General features: G+C 28.2%; 1 protein-coding gene across 1 annotated transcript in view; it reads right to left on the reverse strand.

Annotated features, from left to right (window-relative positions):
* Positions 1 to 12,427, reverse strand: part of LOC129939353 (tachykinin-like peptides receptor 99D) — a 222,462-nt gene extending 210,035 nt beyond the window's left edge. The window contains exon 1 of the mRNA XM_056047333.1: positions 11,355 to 12,427. The gene's annotated coding sequence lies outside the window, so the exon portion shown is untranslated. The remainder of the gene's footprint in view (positions 1 to 11,354) is intronic.
* Between the last annotated feature and the right edge of the window lie 3,031 nt (positions 12,428 to 15,458).

A 15,458-nucleotide genomic window follows, 5' to 3' on the forward strand; every position in this document is an offset into this window, starting at 1 on the left:
ATTTCTTTAATTTGAGAACCAAACATTTTTGTCTCTACAATTTTTAAGTTTTTGTTGACTCCTACAGTGTTGTTTTAGAAATAATCTTTACATCAGATTTTGTTTTATTTTTCTACGAAAAAAGATTACATTTTTCTGGCAAACTTCTTCATTTTCTGGGGTTTTGCATCTATATTTTTGTAGCGTTTTTCGCATTCATAGAAATGCCAACAAGAACAGAATAATTATATTATTTTTGGAAAAAAAAGCTTCGTTTCAAAACAATTTCCAAAATTTCTTCGTTAAATGCACCAAAATGCTCTAAATTATTGTATAGAATGTGAATCTCTTAAATATGGCATATTTAGAAAACTGTTGGAATCTTGGAATGCTTTCATATTAAGACAGTCGTCCACAATAAATAGATACACCATATCTTGCTGGACAATAGTGTTCTAAAATAATCTAATAAATTAATTTATCACTTTAGTGCTTGAAATATGTAAATGTAAGGCCAAGATACACATTATGTTATTTAAATTTTGTCAACCTCCTTTACAGAACTTTAAAGAACATTTTTAAGTCGGTGCCAAAAGACTCGTCTTTATGTTAAGTAAGTGACTGTCCCAGATTATTTAACCAAACTAGACATTTTACTTGGATTTCGTTCCAGCTTTTCAATCGTTTCGACCAGTTTAAATGGAAATCCATATAAACTAGATACACTGTGTTTTTTGTACTTATAGTTTGGAAGCATATTAAACAATTAGTAAAATATTGATTTTTCGTGACGTATTGTTCCTCCTTAAGTGGAAAAAAAACAATCATACAAAAGAACAAGATAAGTTCCTATTATTTTGTTCACAGTTGTATATTAAACTTTTCAAAACAAATGAACATAAACATTTCCTTTGAGATACAAAACTGTTATTATTTCTTTTATAAGATCCTGATAAAAGAATTGTGTTCAAATCGAATTCATTTGCTAATTTATTTCAAACTTTGGGAAAAAGGAAAAGAAACTAAGAGAAAGCAAACACTTATAGTGCACTGCATGTGGTGCTCCTAAAGTTGTTTACCCAATTGATGGCAAATAAATATTTTATCACAATACTCAAGAATTCAAGCTTATATACGTGAGAACTTTTTGTTTTAAGAAACAAAGACAAAAATCAACAACAACTAAGAGTTGCTCAGGTGAAAATAAGAAAACGTAAGATAATGGTATTCAAATTGTTGTTTCTTATTTATTTTATGTGAATTTTGCATGTTATGAGCATAAGAACTAAAAACTCCCACGGTAGGGAAGATACATCGTACTTTGTACAAAGTGGATATTGATTTTTTCTAAGGAAACATAGTTTCTTAATGCTAAATTTTCGGAATGGAATGATTTTGGAAGAAAAATAATAAACGAAATTACTTTATTCAAAATATAATGATTATTTACTTAAAAAGATATTTCATTCCTCACTCCTTGTGTTTTATAAATCATTCCAAGCTTGCTATAATGTTTTAATGGGCATTTAATTGAAATCTATTTAATTGGATGTATACAGGCTTTCACTATCAATTAATAAATAATACATCATATAATCAGTAGTCACAAGAAAAACAATAACTATGTAATATTGGATTATTTACTAAAATACATGATGGTGCCCAAGTGTGGATCCAGACTTTTATTCAGGAAGAGGTCACACAATTACGATAAAATAAAATTTGTGTACATAGTGTAGAGCCTAAAAAATGAATTTTATGAATTTAAAAGGCATTTCGTAGAGTATAAAAGATACGGTCTTGACATTTTTAAAGATTATTTAAAAAAAAAAACGCAGTCCAAAAAGGAAAAAAGATGAGTTTTTTAAAACTTTACATTAGGTTGGCCACTTAAAATTTTAATAGTTTGATTTTTGATCACTTTTAAAAATTACTTACTTTCAAAAAACACAAGTTTGAGAAATTGGAAAGATATATAAACTTTTTTTCAAAAGCAAATCGAATTCGTGTAAAGTCAATTCAAAATAATTATTATTATTTGCGATTTTTTCAAGATTTCGAACCAATACCACCACACCACATCTACGGTCCTAATATAAGGGATCCATTTGTTCTTTTTATTTCATAAAGTTTTTTTTTTAAATAATCTAATGTAACAAAATACATTTTTTGTAAGACCATCATCCAGGGCATTATATAATTTTTGTTGTTATACATATGTCAGAAAAACAATTCGATATAATATTGAAGATTACGGAAAATACCTACTTAACAAATCTATGCATGAATCATTCTTTATGTCTATGAATGTCATGGCTCAGGAGGACCATGAAGGCCACGACCCTCCTATTGGATTCCCCATTGATTGATTTGTATTTAAATACAAAAAAGTCCCAATTTACGTTAAATAAAAATAAGACGTTTCATATTGAATTTATTATAGTCATAGGAAAAGAAATAAAATAGTCAAAATAACAATTTAACAATATCCTAATTCTTATTAATAAATCGTTTTGAAGTTAGGAAAATATTTTTCCATTTTCAGGTAAAAGAATATTTTTGGAATAAAATGTTCAGTGTGTGAATCGAAAATTTAAGGTAGTTCCTGGAAACGTCTAAACAAATTTTAAAACCAAGTCCTACTAAAATTTTGCTTGATAATAAACTACATGAACAATTACAAGTGTTTTATAAACAAAACAAATTGCTATTGAATAAAACGGCATTTTAATTTGAAAACTAAAACTTTATTCTTGTAATTCTAAAGTTTTTGTAGATAAAAAAAAATGTGTCATAATTTTTTGCAATGCATTTGTTTCTAAGTTTGTATTTTCGAATTTCAGAATCAATTTCTAACCAGAATTTTATCATGCAAAACGAAATTTCAAGACACTTGTTGGAGCGGGCCTTGGGCAGGTTAACTTACAGAATCTATCAGAGATTTCAAAATCAAATTTAATATTTAAACAAAAATAAAAAGAATACGTTTTTGACTTACGAGTAAATGTGTTATTATATGTCAGTGAATGTTATAAAATTTAACAAAACTTTAAATGAATGATTCAGAAATATCATGAAACATATAGGTTTCATATGAAGCTCATCTAAACAAGACAACATTTTTTTCCAGGACTCTATTTATTATTAACTTCAAATAGGAAGTTATTGTAATGGTTCCGATTTGTCAAATTGAAAATTTTGACATTTCTAGACGTTTCAAGGTCCCTAGAGTCGAAATAAAAGATTTTTAGAAAGATGTCTGTGCGTGCGTGTGTACGTATGTACGTTCGTACGTCCGTACGTTTTCGACGTTTTTTCGTCTTCCATAGCTCAAGGACCAGAAGAGATATCGACTTCAAATAAATTTTGTTATACAGATAATAAGGCAGAAAGAGCTCTCAAGAAAATTGCGTGGGTGGTAGCAGTTTGCAAAAAAGGTGAAAATTTTGGTTAACCCTAAATATCTTACGAACCAAAAACGCTAGAGACTTGAATTAAATTTTATATAATATATTGTAACGTGATACCAAACAGGTATATTTTTGAAAAAAATCAATATAACGTTTATTTTTAATAAATCAATAAAACTGATAAAAAATGTTCACCTCACAAATCTTACGACTGAAATATGATTTCATCTCTAAAACAATTTTGTGCAACGAAGAATAATGTTTTTGATAGCTAATAAAATTTTGAGAAAAATCTGATTGACAGATTTTTTATAAAAAATAAAAATCTAAAAAAAAACATTACTCAAAGTTCGTAAAAATTGAATATCGATTCAAATATCTTTTCAAAAACTTGAAATTTAGGCTTCAAGCTTATTTTATCTTTTAGGAAATATTGTTTTCAACATTTTGAAAAATGTTGAGAAAAATCGAATAGACAGTTTTTTTTTACAAAAAATAAAAACCTAAAAAAAAAGTTGGTAAAAATTGATTTTCGACTCAAATATCTCTTCAAAAATTTTAAATATTAAATTCAAACTAATTTTATCTTATAAGAAATATTGTTTTCAACATTTGGTAAAAGTTTTAAAAAAATCAAATTGACAGCTTTTTTTTCAAAAAATAAAAATCTAAAAAAAAAACAATACTAAAACTTGGTAAAAATTTACTTCGTCTCAAATAGCTTTTCAAAAATTAAAAATATTGGCTTCAAACTTATTTTATTTTACAGAAAATATTGTTTTCAATATTCAGTAATTTGTATATAAAAATCCAACAGTCCGTTTTTTCATAAAAAATAAAATCTACAAAAAATAGTACACAAATTTGGTAAAAATTGAAACGAGTACAAATAGACAAACTTTTAAGCAAGACAAATCGACAGACGGGATGGGAAGTTATCAGTGTGGGTCGCATCCCAGCCTCTTTTTTTTAATTTAAATTGGGATAAATGGAAACTATTAAAAATATGACTATACAATCATTTCAGTATTTTTACGTCAAGAGAAGAAGAACATTAATATTAAATCTCGTCATTTTCCATTTACCACAAGACAAAATACTTCAAAGGTTTTAAATTTATAAAGAAATTAATATTTTGAATATTAATTTTACTGAATTCAGAGTTGAAAAAATACATTTTTGTTATCATTGTAAATTATTGTTATTACTATTATTGGAACAAACAATTAATCATCAAATATTTTGAATTTAAAATCTATCTTGAACGAGATTTTTAGTCGAAAACCAATTTTAACAATCTTTTAGAAGTTTTTATTTCTTATATAAACAAATACAGACTGCATTTTTCTTAGGAAACTAATCACAGAATGAAATCAGTTTAAAGTCAATGCCCTCATTTTTTTTCGGAATACCGAGAATCGAACATCGATTTTTACAAATTTTGCGTACTATTTTTTTTGTTTACTTTAATTTCTATAAAAAAAACTCACTGTTGGATTCCTATGAAAATTTTACTGATTATCAAAAACAGAATTTTTGTAAGACGAAATTAATTTAACGTCAATATCTTAAACTTTTATAAAAAACTTTTTTGATAAAAAAGGTAATTAAATGTTTCAGCAGATGTCAACAAAGTTTTTCTCGTTGCTTACAATCAGTTTTTTGTTGGAAAGATATTGGAGATGACAATTATTTTCAACTTCTCATAAGAAGTAATTGTTATAGCTGCGATTTGTCGAATTGAAAATTTTGACATTTCTCGACATTTCAATGTAGAAATAAAAGATTTTATGAAAGATGTCTGAGCATGCTTGTGTACGTTCGTTCGTACTTCTGTACGTTCGCGAAGTTTTTTTGTCGTCCATAGCTCAAGAACCAGTAGATACATTGACTTTAATACAGGTAATAATAGAGAAAGATGCAGAAAGGGCTCTCAAGAAAATTGCGTGGGTGGTTTCTTTACCATAGCATTTTGGTTAATCCTAAACTTCTCACGAACCGATAACGCTACAGACTAGAATTTAATTTTAAATTATATATTGTAACATGATACCAAAATGGTATATAATTGGAAAATATCCAATTAAGATTTTTTTTATAAAAAAAAAACTGAAAAAAAATTTGTCAAATCGAAAATTTTATAAAAAAAAAATTATTTCATCTTCAAAACAAATAATGTTTTTAACAGCTGGTAACACTTTGAGAAAAATCAAATTGACAGTTTTTTTATAGAAAATAAAAACAAAACAAAAATTACTATAAATTCAATTTTGAATTAAATATCTTTTCAAAAACTTGAGATTATGGCTTCAAACTAATTTTATCTGTTAAAAAAGAGGCTAGGATGCGACCCACACTGATAACTTCCCATCACGTCTGTCGATTTGTCTTGCTTAAAAGTTTGTCTATATGTACTCGTATCAATGTTTACCAAATTTGCGTACTATTTTTGTAGATTTTATTTTTTATGAAAAAACGGACTGTTGGATTTTTATATAAAAATTACTGAATATCGGAAAAAATATTTTCTGTGAAATAAAAAAAGTTTGAAGACAATATTTTTCATTTTTGTAAGCAAATTTTTACTAAGTTTTAGTACTGTTTTTTTTTTTTAGAGTTTTATATTTTGTAAAAAAAACTGTCAATTCAAATTTTTAAAAAATTTTACCAAATGTTGAAAACAATATTTCTTATAAGATATTAGTAGTTTAAAGCCAATATTTAAAAATCAATTTTTACCAACTTTTATACATTTTTTTTAGGTTTTTATTTTTTGTAAAAAAACTGTTAATTCTATTTTTCTTAAAATTTGAACTAATATTGAAATCAATATTTATTATAAGAAAAAATTAATTAAAAGCTATTATCTCAAAGTTTTTAAAAGATATTTGAGGCGAAAATCATATTTTACCATTTTTTGTTAATTTCTTTTTTCGGTTTTTATTTTTTTGTAAAAAAAACTGTACGTTCGATTTTTTTCAAACTTTAACTGAATGTTAACAACAATATTTTTTGAAAGATTAACGTAAATTAAAGCCAATATCTCAAAGTTTTGAAAAGATATTTGAGTCGAAAATCAATTTTTACAAACTTTTATACATTTTTTTAGCTTTTTTATTTTTTGTAAGAAAACTGTCAATTAGTTTTTTTTCGAAATTTTATCAGATGTCAAAAACATTATTCTTCGTTGCACAAAATTGTTTTAGAGATGAAATCATATTTCAGCCGTAAAATTTTAGAGGTGACACATTTTTTTTTCAGTTTTATTGATTTATAAAAAAAACCGTAATATTGATTATTTTCAAAAAATATATCTGTTTGGTATCACGTTACAATATATTAAATAAAATATAATTCAAGTCTCTAGCGTTTTGGTCCGTAATATATTTAGGGTTTAGCAAATTTTTTACCTTTTTTTCAAACTGGTATGGTAAAAAAACCACCCACGTAATTTTCCTGAGAGCCCTTTCAGCATCTTTCTGCCTTATTATCTGTATAACAAAATTTATTTGAAATCTTCTTCTGGTTCTTGAGCTATGGACGAGGAAAAATCGTCGCGAAAGAATGGACGTACGGACGTACAAACGTACGTACACACGCACGCACAGACATCTTTCTAAAAATCTTTTATTTCGACTCTAGGGACCTTGAAACGCCGAGAAATGTCAAAATTTTCAATTTGACAAATCGGACCCATTACCATAACTTCCTATGGGAAGTTAAAAATATTGTTTTCAACATTGCGCAAGGTTTTGAGTTAATTCAAACTGATCGATTTTTACAAAAAAAAAAAAACCTAAAAGAAAAAAATTACTAAAACTTGGCAAAAATTTACTGCCGACTCAAATAACTTCTCAAAAATTAGAAATGTTGTCTTAAAACTTTTTTTATTACACAGAAAATATTGTTTTCAATATTCACTAGTTTTTGTATAAAAATCCAACAGTCTGTTTTTTTATAAAAAAAAATAAAATTAATTAATTAATAAATGTTATTCATCCAATTTGTATTTGTTTATATAAGAAATAAAAACTTTTAAGAAATGCTACTAAAATTAGTAAACATTGGTTTTTGCCTAAAAATCTATTTAACAAAACTAGATTATAAAACTAAACTATTTTATTATATGAAAAATATTGTTGGTAAATTAAAAATTTTTATGAATAAATTAACTGACAAGTTTTTTTAACCCAACACGAAAACTTACAAAGACAAATCGACAGACGGTATGGCAAGTTTTCAGTGTCGCATCCCAGCCTCTTTTTATTTGTTTGATTTTATGTTTTAAAAGAATATTTACATGTGTAAAATATTAAGTATATTTTTGGGTTGTTTTAAATTCTAATTCTAATCGAATAAAAATCCTTACGAAAGCATTACGTGGTGTAGATAGCTTTTCGCTATTTTAAAAGATATTATACGCATTAATTTGAATCTGAACTATACAAAATATTGATATAGTAAGTAAAATAATATTTATTTAAAAAATAAATCACAAAATAAAATGCAGTTTTCTGTTATGGGTATTTTACAATAAATAGCTAGAGCAGCCAAACTATTCAAACCATCCTGCAAATAACTTAATATCCAAAGCGTATCGCATTGTTATTACAATAGAAATATTCTTAATAATCTTACTTTTGGTCAAGTTTCAAAGACCAAATTTGTTCTCTTTAAACTGGAGAAATTTTTTTTTAGAAGTTGACGTTGAAATTCTCATGTTAGCTAATATCTTTAATAAAATATATACACATATTATTAAAGCTTTATTTGAAGCAACTATCGAGCTCTTCCAATGAGTTCTTATTTCTTGGGATCAAATTTATCTGCTAAGTTTTTAATTCTTCAAGAACAGAAGATGGTCCGGCAGCCAAATATATGTGGTAAAACTCAACTTTTCGATTTTTTAGCTGGTTTTTCCATTTCAGGCGAAGAATCCTTAAAAATAACCGAAAACTCTTGTAGTATGTTTTCATGGTTTTTAATTTTTCTCAAAGGTCCATAACTTAGAAAGTATTGGAGACAGCAACACGAAAATATTCTTCTGTACTTTTGACCGAAGGATTCGAATGATTCTTTTGTCTGTTCACTATTCTCTCTTGTTTAACGCCAATATCAAGAAATTATAAGTGTCATGGAAGCTGTTACAACAAATTGAAAAAATCCTCTCGTATCATATCTTGACCATTTTCGTTCTTGTAGACATATCGAACGCAATTTGAAACTTGTTGGACAATGGCTAAGTCCTAAAGTTCATCTATCAGCACAGAGAAGAATTTTTCATCTTTGATTTTAGTTAACACTTTTTTTTGTCAAAATTTTAAAATAAAAATACTTGTAAATTTCGCGTAAAATCGCGTTTCCCGGACCATCTAAGACCACACACGATTACAGACCCCCAATTGCTTTGAATTTCCTACGTTCGGCCCATTAAAGATGTTAAGCATATTTTTTTCCCATCATCAATTGGTGAGCGACGTAAAATACTGCTTAAAATCAATAAAAAAAGAAACTCAAAAGTTTAGGTGATTTACCAAACTAATAATTTCTTTCAGAATGTAAGTATAGAATGTACAATTGCCAATGCCTCGAGGAAATCTGTAAGTACTAATAAGACTTAATTCTTCACATATGAAGTAGTTACTAAATTTCAGAGTGCGTTTCTTTAAATTATTTAGGGTATATATCACCCCTGATCGAAAAGCCTTTAAGATACTTTTAAGAATCGGTCGAAATAAACAAAAACAAACCTGAAGAGTAAATGTGCTGAACTTCTAATTTTAAGTTGATAGAAGAAAAAATAATAATAAAAAAGGCTTGGATGTGACCCACACTGATAACTTCCCATTCCGTCTGTCGATTTGTCTTACTTAAAATTTTGTCTATATGTACTCGCATCAATTTTTAAAAAATTTGCGTACTATTTTTTGTAGATTTTATTTTTTATGAAAAAACGGACTGTTGGATTTTTATATAAAAATTACTGAATATCGAAAACAATAATTTCTGTGACAAAAAATAAGTTTGAAGCCAATTTTTGAAAAGATATTTGAGTCGAAAATCAATTTTTACCAACTTTTGTTAATTTTTTTCAAAATTTTACTGAATGTGGAAAACAATATTTTTTGAAAGATGAAAGTAAATTAAAATCATTATCTCAAAGTTTTTTAAAGATATTTGAGCCGAAAATCAATTTTTACAAACTTTTATTCATTTTTTTTAGGTTTTTATTTTTTGTAAAAAAAACTGTCAATTCGATTTTTCTCTACATTTTTCAAAATATTGAAAACAATATTTCATACAAGAAAAAATAAGTTTGTATCCCAAATTTCAAGTTTTTCAAAAGATATTTGAATCAATATTCAATTTATACCAACTTTGAGTAATGTTTTTCTTAGATTTTTATTTTTTATAAAAAAAACTGTCAGTTCGATTTTTCTCAAAATTGTATCAGATGTCAAAAACATTATTCTTCGTTGCACAAATTTTTTTTGAGATGAAATCATGTTTTATTCGTAAAATTTTGGAGATGACAATTTTTTTTTTGATTTATAAAAAAAACCGTTAAATTAATTTTGTTTCAAGAAATATATTTCTTTGAAATCACGTTACAATATATTATATAAAAATTAATTCACGTCTCTTGCGTTTTTGGTTCGTAACATATTTAGGGTTAACCAACATGGTTACTTTTTTTTCAAACTGCTATGGTAAAAAAAACCACCCACGCAATTTTATTGGGAGCCCTTTCTGCATCTTTCTCTGCATCTTTCTGCCTTATTATCTGTATAAAAAAAATTATTTGAAATCGATATCTCTTCTGGTTCTTAAACTATGGACGACGAAAAAAACGTCTCGAACGTACGGACGTACGAACGTATGTACACACGCACGCACAGACATATTTCTTAAAATCTTTTATTTCGACTCTAGGGACCTTGAAACGTCGAGAAATGTCAAAATGTTCAATTTGACAAATCGGACCCATTACAATAACTTACTATGGGAAGTTAAAAAATAAAACCTCAGCTGTATTTTAAGATTAATTTATAAAACAATCTGTCAACTTAGCTTCCATATTGTAAGTTTTTATGGGATTGCATTTAAAATATTCATGACTCGGTACAAAATTCTCTACTGTCAATATTGGAACACCGTCATTACGATGACCTACCTTTCCAAAAATGAGTCATCTTGTCCCAGTATCACTGAATCCCATATTACACGGTCACAGGGTAAACGCGTTGACTAAAAAATGTAATCGTCAATATGCTCGTAGACACTTTGACAACATTTTTCGTTGTGGTGATAACACGACTGACGAAGTGACAAATTCTGACGTCGTTTTTACGCCAAAAAATCAACACGTTTACCGTTTACCTTGTCCTTCTAATAGTAGCTTTAAAACAAAATAAATATTTTGATTAAAGTAAAATTGTTTTTCAAGCGAACGAATGGTGGGCGTTAGGCGGTAAATTGCATATAATGTGAGGCATATTTTTATTTATAAAACATATTGTTTAGTTTCGAGGTAATAATTTTCAAACAGTTCCTATCAAAGGCTTTTTGTTTCTATAACAACCTCCAACTTGATTTAAATTAGAAATTGTGTTTTTGTCTAAAATAATTGCAGATTTAAAAATGTAAATGAGATGAAAAACAAAATTCACTTTTTACCACAAACAGATTGAACTATCCTGAAATATCTAAAAATAAGCTCAATTTTGAATTTTAAAACACACAAATCAGTATTGAATTCGTAGCTAAGTGCACATGAACATTACAACTCTCTTCCATAATAAATACTAAAAACTTGGCTATGCATTTATATAAAATTGAATGCAATGCAAAAATGTCGGTATTTCTTATTAAAAAATATGTTTTACTATTCAAAAGAAAACCTCACACGCTCTTGATTGTTTCAATAATTTTAGCGAATAGTTTAAATAAATATAATTAACTTACATTTGAAAAATCTATCCAGTTGTTAATTTGTTATCCATTATTTTAGCAAACACTTTTTTCACAATTTTTTCTTTTCTCCCTGAAGACAGACAGAACCAATATTTTCTCGACCACTTTATTGTAAATATTTATTCGAGTACTTATTACTTAAAACCGCATCGATCTTTCCGGTAATATAAATAATTTTTTTTTTAAAAGGCAAACAAAATATTATCGGCCACTTGCCACAGTGCGATGCACAAACACACTTCACTCAACCAACATATTTTTATTTCAATTTTTTTCCTTATTTTTAATTTTCAAGATGCAGTTGTACTTAATTTGATTAAAAAACTCTCAAGACAATAACGACACAACGACGACGTAGACAGTTGCGGCGGAGGCGGTAGCGACGAACGTCAACAACTTTAACGATTGTTATAGATAAGTTTTTAATTTTTATGGAGCACTCCGATCTATAACGGATAAGATAGCTTGACGAAGAATGTGGAGTATAATATTTAAAATATTAAAAAATCACCATCACACAAATTAAATAAACATTTAGCGAAAAACTTGGCGCGTTAACAGTGATTTTTATTTCTTCTATAAACTGCGAGTTATCTAAATAAACAATTTCAAAATAGATACGATCTGGATTTATTTATTTATAATTAGGAAAAAACAAATTCAAAGATATACGAGTATTCTCAGGAAATACATAGATACTATCAAAAAGCAATTAATTATTATTTTTCTGATGTGGAAAACAAGTAGACATAGACATTTTTTTTTTTTTTTTGAAAATTGGACCTTCAACGTTTTGAAATTTAAACTTGAATTTCCTGTATTTGGTATAGATGACGACGACACGACGACGACGATGTTCGTACTTCGGTTTTGAAATAAATTTTTATTTCTTCTTTTCGAAAATCCTTTATTTTGCAGAGAGGTATTCAACCTTCCGAACTAAAGATCCGCGAAGCACTAAAAGATACAATATCTGAACTGAACTCTATCGTTTTCTTGATATGTTTAACTTCAAGTTCATTCAACGAGATGGTAAACATTAGCTCGTCGTCGTCACCTGCCACGCCGAGCCGTAATCGTCTGAAAGCCTTTTGAACTTATCATTATCTTAGTCTTTCAGTACAATGTTCAAGAAATGTGGAACGTATTTCTCTCTGTTATGAAAACATTGGAGACTTTTATTTTTTGGCGAGTGTGCGCACTTCAACGATATAAGAGAAAAGTTTTTATTTGAGTACCAAAAGTATGTGAATTTTTATGAATGAATATTGTACTTCCCGGACTTTTGTTGTGGCGTTTAACGGTGTTGGAAATACAATATTTAGCATTTTGAAGTTAAACAAATTGCGAGGGACGCGAAGAAGCAAAATCGACAACAGAGAAAGTTAAAGATATCATTGATGTAGGTCAGGAGGACGTTATTTTTCAAAAGTTAAAGATGGCACAGTAAAACAAACAATTGGGGGTGAATATTGTGATTATTTACCTACATAAAAATACCTAGCTATAAAAAGATATCTAGTCTCTTTTTTTTCCTGGTGAGCTTTTGTTTTGAAATCAAGGTCAGTACTTACCTATTGTCCCTGTTGACAGAGCGCGATTCGTAACAAGTGGTTTAGTGGAATCAAATTGTTTAGAGGAAGAATAAAGGGGAAATTATATTTTTCCTGTGAGTTGGAAATATACAAATAATCCCCTTGTTATTTTAGCTTGAGGTTTTGAAATTGCTCATTTTTTCAATAATTTAATTTAATTTAATTTAAAAAAAAAGTTAAAATCAAAATTTCAATTTAATTTGTTTAATTACAAAATTTAATAATAATGAAAACTTTCATGGTTGTTGAGTCTAGTTTGTCCATTTTTTTTATATTTTGATATTGTGCGCGCACTAAAAGGGTTATAAATGCCCTTATAATGATTCGGTACATTGCAAGTAATTAAAAAAGGAGGATACGACTACAAAAGAGAAACCTATTAACTTTGTTTTTCAATGGCTGCACATTGTAAAGAGTGGAAAATATTGAGTCTAGTAAAGCATTTTACATACGTGTAGTACGGTTAGCAAAAAAACTCCTGTACTTAACAATGCGTCCGAAATTGGGTTTAAGTACGGGTAATACGGTTTAATTGTTTGAGGGAAGGAATGCAACTGGCTATTTTACAAGATCTTATTAACTTAAGGTGGTGCTACAGTCCTTTGTGAACTAGGGCCTCACCCAAAAAACTTCTAAATCTAGCTCGGTCCCTAGCTAGATCTGTGCAAGGGAGGCAGAACGGCTAAAGTCGACTTAAGACAAAATTAAGTTTTTGATACCATTACATTCAGCGCATCCGAATCTATTTTGTACATTTTTTTTATATTTGTATTATAATAAAATGTAGCCACAATTTTACAAAAACAAAACCACTAAAGTCAGTTTTGTATATCCTCCTTAAGGCAAAACAACTAAACTAAAAAAAAATTTAAAAAGTCGTTATACATTATCTAAAGTTGACTTAAGATTAAATTTTTTTAAATTTTTTTTTAAGAAATAACGACTAAATTGTCGTTATTTCGCGAGAAAATAATGGATTTTGGTCTACTTTTGTGTTGGGGAAAAATCGCTTAAGTCGAATTTAGTTGTTCTTCCTCAATCAAATTATTGTATTTTTAACTTACCATAGGATGTTATTGTAATGGGTCCGATTTGTCAAATTGAAAATTTTGACATTTCTCGACGTTTCGATCAAGGCCAATAGAGTCGAAATAAAAGATTTTTAGAAAGATTTCTGTGCGTGCGTGTGTACGTACGTTCGTACGTCTGTACGTCCGTACGTCCGTACGTTCGCGACGTTTTTTTCGTCCTCCATAGCTCAAGAACCAGAAGAGATATCGACCCCAAATAAATTTTGTTATACAGATAATAAGGCAGAAAGATTCAGAAAGGGCTCTCAAGAAAATTGCGTTGGTGGTTTTTTTACCATAGCAGTCTAAAATAAAATGCACGACTGGGTCGCACGAACTTGCTCCTGTATGCAAAGAGTCTGTTTAAAAAAGTACTTATATGAGATTTAAAAATATACCTGTAAAATAAGTTTGACTTGAAAGATATAAATGCTATTTAATTTGTCAAAAAAAACCGCACGATCTTTGCATATGAAAACCATAGAACTCTCATGAGCAGAAACTTTTAGGGCGACCAGATGCAGAGTCGTAGGCGTGGCGTTAGTATCGAAAGTGGTGAAATTCAGCGGGAGCGAGAGAAAAATAGTATTGCCACTCCCATAAGCAGCCAGCAGAATAAGGGAGATAACTAATTTTCGATCTTAAAAGACAACACAATTTTCTTCATTTTATTTGAGTCTATCTTCGTACATATATGTTTTCAGATAAAGAGCTTCCAAATAAAGGTTCATGAATTTGTTTTTGTTTTATTTATATCAACGCACTTTATATAACAAACAAAATGGCTTAATATTGTATCTAATAAGGGGATGAAACAAACTTTTGCATGCATAAGTCAGCTGTTTAGGATCTTTTACCGATATTTGTTTTTATTTACATTCATAAGTCTTGTTTTACTTGTGTACGATCTTTGTATATGAAAAATGGTTTCTATTACATATAAAGCTACAATGCGATTCATATAGATTCAACTTGTTCCTTAAAAGCTTTTTTCCTTAAGATAGCTTTATTGTAATTTCATATTAGAAGAACCAGGATGGAAAATAAATAAAATAAGAAAAAGGCAGACCATGTATGTTTAAATTGTAAGGCTATCGCCTATTGGTTGTGTAGTTAGGTAGCAGGTAGATGTCTAAAACGACCATAGAATAGTTCACTTGGCGTGCTTAGCTTTATGCAGATAGATAGATAAGGACATGTTTATGATGATAATGAAGGAATGTTATTGGTGGCTAGAAGGTACATACTACATTCCTTCTTTACTACAAGTTTTCAGCGCAAACATGGAGTTATTACGTTCAGTCTATTTTTTTCACTAAAGTTTTAAAAAAACAAGCATACGAACAAGTACAAGAAATTGCTGTTCATATGTTGTTTACAGTCAGGGTCTTGTGCGTTTTGGATTTTAGTTAAGAAGTGACACGTAAGCA

This window comes from Eupeodes corollae, chromosome 1 (assembly GCF_945859685.1).
Source record: "Eupeodes corollae chromosome 1, idEupCoro1.1, whole genome shotgun sequence".
Lineage (NCBI taxonomy): Eukaryota > Metazoa > Arthropoda > Insecta > Diptera > Syrphidae > Eupeodes > Eupeodes corollae.